Source organism: Phyllopteryx taeniolatus, chromosome 11 (assembly GCF_024500385.1).
Source record: "Phyllopteryx taeniolatus isolate TA_2022b chromosome 11, UOR_Ptae_1.2, whole genome shotgun sequence".
Taxonomy (NCBI): domain Eukaryota; kingdom Metazoa; phylum Chordata; class Actinopteri; order Syngnathiformes; family Syngnathidae; genus Phyllopteryx; species Phyllopteryx taeniolatus.
The window spans coordinates 23598423-23606648 of NC_084512.1; positions in this window are offsets into that span (position 1 = coordinate 23598423).

Consider the following 8226-nt stretch of genomic DNA (forward strand, 5'->3'; position numbering starts at 1 on the left):
GATACGAGTGAGCTGACGAACATGGGCAAAGCTGTTTTATCTTCAACACAAATCGAGCACCCCAGCAATAGTCTGTCGCTTGATTGTTCCGCTGTTCAATTCGCACTTGCTACAAATACCTGGGGGGGGGGGGGGGGGGAAATGGAACTACCGTAAAACTTTCAGACAGTCCGCGGCCCAATAGTGTCAAAGACAGCATATATTTGTCATGCATCTGTCACGCTTCCTGCGTTGGCAATTTGAGGACTTTGCTGGCCAATATAGCAGAGAAAGGAAAGAGAGCGGCAACAGAAACGTATTCGGCCGCTGTTCCACTTGCCCCTTTTGCAAAGTCGCCACTCCGCTGCAGTGCGGGGTGATGAATTGTAATACATGCAACGACAACAAAAAGGATCCCTTACACGTCCTCTGGGGTCCATAAATCTCTGTCTCACTCTTTGTTCACCCGAAGAGGTTTGCCAGAAATGCCCGGGTCGCCACAATCAAACAAACAAGTCAACCACCCTCTTCGGGCCTGTTTGGTATGTTAGGTAATTGATACATAAGAGGCTCCTTCTGCGGGTCCCTTATGGCTGAGTGCGCCGAGAGAGAGGGGCCCCTGTTCGTCGCACGGACCTCACCGCAAGAAGTCTTACTTCCTGTGGAGTGGCACTGCAAAGTGGTGTTGGCGAGGAAGCCACCCCCGCCCCCTTCACTGCACCTCTCGGGGAATACTGGCTTTCACTGTGAGAAAGTTGCACCCTTGTTTTTGACAGGGTGCCTGCGGGGCGTTCACCAGCGCAAAGGCAGCGGACGCCACATCTCCCCTGACCGTGGAGGGCTCGATAACCCCCCTGCCCTGCGGCGGCGGCGGCGGCGGCGGCGTCCATGAACGATGAGCTGCTTCCTTTGCTTGACAAATGAATGCAACGGTACACAGTTTCAGACCAAACTGAAGCCACTGTCACATTTCAGACGCCTAACAATAGTTGGACAAAGAAGAGCGTTCAAGTCAGGCTTTGGATTTGCACTTCAGGGGGGGAAATGCAGATATTCTTTAATTGCCTCTGCATTAGGCCCCCCAAGGGCTACTCTGTCACTTAATAAGATAATGACAGTGGGAACGGATCATTGGCACTTCCTACGGTGTGTTTTTGCAAAGGGCACGCAAACGTGTGCCAAAACAAGCATTGCGTGCATGTGTGCGCTCGTCAGAATTTAGTAGGAAATTGCACGCAAATGTTTACGCACAAGCGTTTGCTACCACGGCCCCACAGTCGAGATGTTCTGGGTCTGAATCTCGGCTCAGTTGGCATGTTCTCCCCTGTGCGTGCGCAGGTTTTCTCCGGGTGCTCCGGTTTCCTCTGACATTCCAAAAACGTCCATGTCCTTTTCGTGTGAAGGGTTGTCTGTCTATATGTGCCCTGCGATTGGTCCAGAGTAGCATCGCCTCTTGATCGAAGTCAGCCTATTGAAAATGGATGGAATTCCTAGTAAATTGTCATACTGGCCACTCATGCCACAGTAGCATCTGCACCACTTGCACACTGATTGAGGAGTATCTGCAACATTTGCACAATCGACATTGTCCCAGATTATCGCGCTACTAGTCAATTTAAACTGTATACATTCCTTGAAGTCTCGGCGCCCTTTGCACAATGCTCAATGCACCGGACTATTGCTATATGAGTCCTTCAAACTGCTCTTAAGTGCTAGAGGACTCTGCATCTTTAGGCACAATTGACCAGATTAGCAGCAACCTGCGAATGTTTTTCTCAATGTCTTTATGTCTTAAAAGTGTTCTGTCAATTGACTTGTCTGTTGTCGTACTAGAGCGGCTCCAACTACCGCAGACAAATTCCTTGTGTGGTTTTTGGACATGCTTGGCAAAATGAAGATGGTTCTGATTCTGATAACAGGCCCCCATGACAACATGTTATTTTGCATTGTTTCCCACTATTGGCCTCCTGTGACCTTGACCGCTTCCATCACTTCCTCGCTCTGTGGTGGCGAGGCGCTTCCTGCATGTTTTTGTGTTACTTTGAGAAGCAGGGACGACTGGAAGGAAGCACATTCCTTCTCACGCGCCTTGTCCTAGTATATTTATGTATACTGTAATTCACTTACTCCAGCCCATGCTGTTTTTGTAGTCCTGTGCATATAGCCGGTCTCTCTAATGAAGCACATATGCAGCACTTTTTTTTTTTTTTTTTTTTTCTTCAAGTCACATGACCACCAAGGTCTTCAAAGCAGTGTAAAGATTCTGTTTCCGTTTAGCTGGAGGCTGTCTGGATCCATAAATTGGTGCTAGGCGACACATGGCAGGCGGCAGTGACGACCGTCAGTAGCTGATTGAAACCGATTTAAGCTGCGTTTTGTTTTGGGCAAAACCATAAAGCAATTTTAGAAGGAAAAGGGCGTTTGCTACCATACATTCATACCTCCGTTGAGTATTTATTTGTGCACGTACAGAGGTTAGGTGTAACAAGTTTGCTCTGACAAACCAATCGGAGGACAGAAAAATGCTGATCGAGGGACAGGTAACTGGCCGTGCGAGGACAAATTTGAAATCTGTTTGGTCAAACAAACAGTCTCATTGCTAAAATAGTTTGTTACATCGGTCCTGGGCAGATTAGACTGACATGGCAACAAATAGAGGCTGAAATCTGACTGGACAAAAAAAAATAAAAAATCTGACATCCACATATACGTATTGAAAGCAGTGCAGCTAAGAGAAACACTACGAAATACGTGTGAGTGAATTATGATACAACGATAGTGCCACTAGTGCTAAAAAAAAATCACCAAATTACATGTTCAAACTGCATAATATTACAGTGGCTTAAACCTTTTTTAATCCTGTAGTACAACCCCAATTCCAATGAAGTAGGGATATTGTGTTAAACATAAATAAAAACACAATACTATGATTTGCAAATCATGTTCAACCTATACTTCATTGAATAGAATACAAAGACAATGTATTTAAGGTTCAAACTGATAAACCTGATTGTTTTTAGCAAATAATCATTAACTTAAGACGTTCCCAAAAAAGCAGTGACAGGGTCATGTTTACCACTGCGGTACATCACCTTCACCTTTTCTTTTAACGACATTCAATAAACATTTGGGAACTGAGGACACTTAATTGTTGAAGCTTTGTGATGTACAGCTTGAGCTGTTCAACAGTCCGGGGTCTCCGTTGTCGTATTTGACGCTTCATAATGCGCCACACGTTTTTAATGGGAGACGGGTCATGCTGCTTCATAAGCGAGCGGATCAATGGATTTATTCGTGACTTTATGCCACCTATAAAACCGGCCTCCACTTTCTGCGTTGGCTCATAAAGTCGCGAGAAAGTCACCACATGGGAGCTCTTAAGAGCTACTCGGCCATTACGGCTTGGTGGTCTGTCTCTGACGAGGCCACGCACCCGTCAATACGAAAAGCGGAGCGAGACGTGCTGTTAATATCAAGTGGTGCAGTTCTTTTTGGTCTAGTTAGTTGGCCATCACGCCACTGCTTGTCGGTGGTTAAATATTGCTGAGAATCGGGATACATGTGCAGGCATTTGTTTTAAGTGGAAACTGCCCAGAAACCAAAAAAGTGCCACCCACAAGGACTCAACTGATGTAACGTCGCACATCATCTGAGTTCAGCAAACTTTGTTTATTGCCATCCCCCCGCAAAATGCCGCCACTGTCTCTGAAGCACGTCATCCCCGTGCACCGCTCTCTCGACATGACAAGAGACGTACTCGCAATCCAACTGTTACACGAATCGAACAGTTTGATTAAGTGTGGGTTGATTGGTCATGCGTGCAAGGTAATGCGCATCGATGATGTCATAGGAAAAAAAAGCGACTTGTTGTTGTTACTTTCTCGGACGCTACATTAGTGTAGCAACAGAGCTAGCGCAATACCCCACAAAATAACAATATAAACGGTACCGGTAGACGTTTTTATATAGCGACAGTATTGACGCTATGCTGGGAGAAATTCTGTACCAAAATGGACGTTTTCCATTCCCGAGTAAACATTTTAGATAAAAGCTTACCCTAATAGACACTTGGTCTCCTCTATGAGTCAAAATATATATATATTAATTTTTTTTAATTTTTTTTTTAAAAATCAAACCAAATGTCCCCCATTGTTTTTTTTTTATTAGCCAAGTAACGCAGTCGGTCACAGTATTTACATGTAGTTATGTCCATCCGTCTGCCCAGCCTGTTGCGGCAACACTTAAGCGTTCGCGACTGCAGCGTAACTTGACTCGCTGTAAACGTGACATTTGGACACGCATCGCTCACGTTCTCACATGATTGTGACAAGCTACGTGTCCACAGGGGCTTTGTGTGTGTGCTGCATCAGGAAATGGGTGTAAACCTTCACTCATCACGTGTTAACTCTACCACAAAGCGCTCCCCAAAAAAGACTTTTCTCTTTTGGTTTCAAATCCATCCTCCTTCCTGCCTTCCTGGAAGTGTGCTAGTGACCTATTAAACCAACAAGAGTCAATCATAGACTTTAGTAATCCACATTTATGGCTTTAGCGCTCTAATTAAGTGAATCAAACTCTGATTTCTCTTTTAAAACGCGTTGATTTGTTGCCTTGCATGAAGCACGTCATAACAGACCATATTTAATGATACAATAATGAAGCATTTTTAAGTAGTCTTTTGAAGAATTCCCAATTTTACCGAAGGGATTCATCCATCCATTTTCCTTGCGCTCATCCGAGGTCGGGTCGTCGGCGGGAAGCAGCTTGAGCAGGGAGGCCCGGACTTCCCGCTCCCCAGCCACTTCGTCCAGGCGTTCCCAGGCCAGCCGTCTCCCCAGCGTGTCCTTGGTAGGCCGCTTGCTGCTCCACAGAGGATGATTTATGCTATTAGAAATGGTCACGGGTTATCGTTTCAATTCTTGAGTCTGTCTTCCATCCAAGCACTCAAATGGCGAAAACAGAAAACAAGCTCCTCATTTTGCTCCTCTAACTGGAATCTGCATCAATTACAACCCCCCAACCCCCCTGTCCCCTTTTCCAAATTTCGGTTTTAGCGGTTTGTGTAATCCTGTAAACTAACAACCCTCCAATGCATAGCCTTTCTTTTATGCTTGGCAGGGGTAATAGATTTCAAAAAGAATAACAATTAGCCGTAGCGAGTTTAGACTAGTTTAAGAGCCAGGTGAGTTATTACGCTTGATGAAAAAAAAATATATACATACCCCTGAGCCCCTCTCACTAAGTGTAAAATGATAGCTTGAATCGAGACGACGGAGCTGTTGTGCTCATGCTTTGCTTTGCTGCAAAGGTGAGAATTGTGCACCGCGTCCGTAATGCCACAAGTTCGGACAAGAATTTCGTCGAAAATCATACAAAAACTTGATGCACCATCTATGCTTGTGCTTAAGAGAACTTAAAACAAAACCTTTGCTCAAGCTTGTTGTCAGGTCTGATTTATCGTCAGATTGTCTTATTTCTGTGATGATCCGCTACGACAGTCTCATTTGTTATTCTCGTTTGTTGTGGTTTAATTGAGAGAAATGTTGGTTCATCCACTTATTTATATAGCGGGTCACTATATTCCAATAACTAGACGGATAGTGAGAATGTACAGTGTGTGTGTGTGTGTGTGTGTGCGTTGCCTGACGATTCGGGTCACATTCATTCCTGGCACGGTGGTAAAGAGGAAGCCCTCCGGGGTGTTTTGATTTGATCCCGAGAGCCAAGTTCTCCTAGCAGGGCCAGATGTTTGAGCCGGAGTCAGTGACACAGTGATCACATTCCAAATATACGCTGCGATCACATCAAGGCCGTCGGCCCCACGCGAACACCTGAGACGACTTAGCGTATGGAAATGGGCAGGCCGGGGGTGCGGGATTTGCCCTAATTATGCTAACCGAGGGCTCAACTTTTTGCTTCTTGATAATCGCTCCCACCGGCAGACTAAACATTTGGGAAGAAAGACACCACGTTTGCGGCGTGGGTCCAGCCCGACGGCCAAGCGATATTGTCCAACAACATTTTTCATCTGGACTGCGTTCGTATCAAACAATGGGAACCGTTCTGCTAACTTCCTCCTAATGCATATTCCCTAATAATCGGTACAGCATGCATGCATGCTGTGTGTGTTTTTCTACCGCATATCTGATCTACTTTGGATTTTTTCAACGGCAACACGTTTCCCATGCAGGAAATCACCAATTGTTGGAGTCGGGAATGGTTTATTGTAGGTATAACCAAGATATAAATCAACTTCTGGAAGAATAAACGTCCAAGGGAAAAAAATAATTTGCAGTGGAACTTCTGAAGTCACATTTCTGGAAAGATTCGGCACCGCACTGGTGGGCATCTAAAGCGGCAGTTCTCGCATGCGAAAGAATCACGGCGCAAGGACATTTCAGTTGTATTTAACTTTCTAGCACAATACATTTGCTTTTAATCTTTAGGAAGTGTGTAAAAAATAATAATAATCCCTATATTCAAAAACGGGACTTTAATTTGAAGTAAAGTCCTGTTTTTGAATATAGGGAAAGGGCACAAACAAAAATGTATTATGATTCGGTAACGGGTTTGGTCCGTAATGTCAGAACACGGGTTCAAATGTTGATCATTGTTTTCCAAAGTAAAAGCAGATGTTTGCAAATGCCTTATTGTGATTTCAACACAAAGCTAATCAGTCTGCTTTCACAAAGGATTACATCAATCTGAGAATATTTACTGCTGAGAGGAGTTGGGCAGTTTGAGGAGAAATGTCTCTAAACGATTGCTCAAAATAGTGGTCAATGAATTTGATCATCGCATAATGGTTGCAGTTGTACTTTAAATATACTTTTTAGGGATAAAACATCGACGGAACGATTGTGCAGTCTGCAGGGATTTGGAAACTAGTTCTCATGAGTGGCTAACATACAGTATATAGATGTTTTCTCTCTTTGTGGCAATCCGCTCCTGTCTTGACAATTGCACCATGTTTTTGTGGTTCAATTAAAAAAAATCACGCAGAACAGTATCTTGTACGTGCAGCCTCAAAACTGGATACATGGTGCAGCACTCTGGTAGATGTTGGGTGCTCAGTCGCTTGGTGTACGGTGAGGAATCCCGACTAATTTCGCCGCGGTGGTCCACTTCAGTGGCGTTCGGTCACGCCCACTCGGTGTGCGGTGTGCCTTGAGAGGTACTGAGTCCTCTAGTTTTAAGTGATTTTGCACGATTTTATGCCGACATAGTCAATCTTGCTGGCCTTGCTGGTGTGTTCTTTTCATGTGCAGAGGAAGCTCAATATCCTGTTAATATTAACAGGCAGAATGGAACCCGGGGGCCTCCCGGGCACCCGAGCGCTGCTTCAAAGTAAAAGCCAAAAAAGCTTTCTGAGCGTGTGATGTACGAGGTGTGCGTCCATCTGCGGCCTTCACTAAAAGCATCGTCTGATACGTAGAAGGGGGGAGATGTGGTTCTTATTTTAGAGGCAATATGTTGTAATGAGAAACAAGTTGCTGCAGGAGAACAAATGCAAATATTTGACATTTGGAAATTAGCTTTACTGACTTTATATCTTTTAGTGGCATATGGACGTGTAATTTGGCTCACGTGTCGGCCAACGCGCTGAATACGCCTGCACAATCTGTTGACAGCAGCGTCCTAAATGTTATCTTTTTATAAAGATAGCGATGGACATTTTGTGTCCAGAGTTTGATGTATTCATTGAACGATGTGTTCTTTGGAGTGGTTGCAGTATGTAATCAAGCGGGGAAACAAAATGATTAAGAAGGGCTCTCGGCAAGATGATGTGCAATTCTACACAAAAAAAAAAAGATTTCTTCAAGCCACTCTTCAAAGAACGACAAATGTACATATTGAAATATACTTACATTTAACATGTAAATACTGCCTTTACAAATGCCATTTTCTTTGTTTTAAAAGTTCCGTTTTGTTTTAGAAATGTGAATATTTCGAAGTAAATTCAACATTTGAAAAGTATAAATATTTTGAAAAGCGAAATGATTACATTGTAGTGAAATATATAGTAGTCACCAGTGTAGAAAACCTTTTGCATTCATTTGATTGGTTTAGCACTTTAAATTGCAGTTGAAACAGAATACATTTTCAATACACTTTCATTCTTCTTATTTGACATGGAAGGTTGCAGTCCCCTTTGAAATTGACATGATTGTTAATGTTTTTATTATGATAGGAAATAATGCACACCTGCAAGCAGTGGGAGGTCCACCTGTGTGTGTGCCCCCCCCA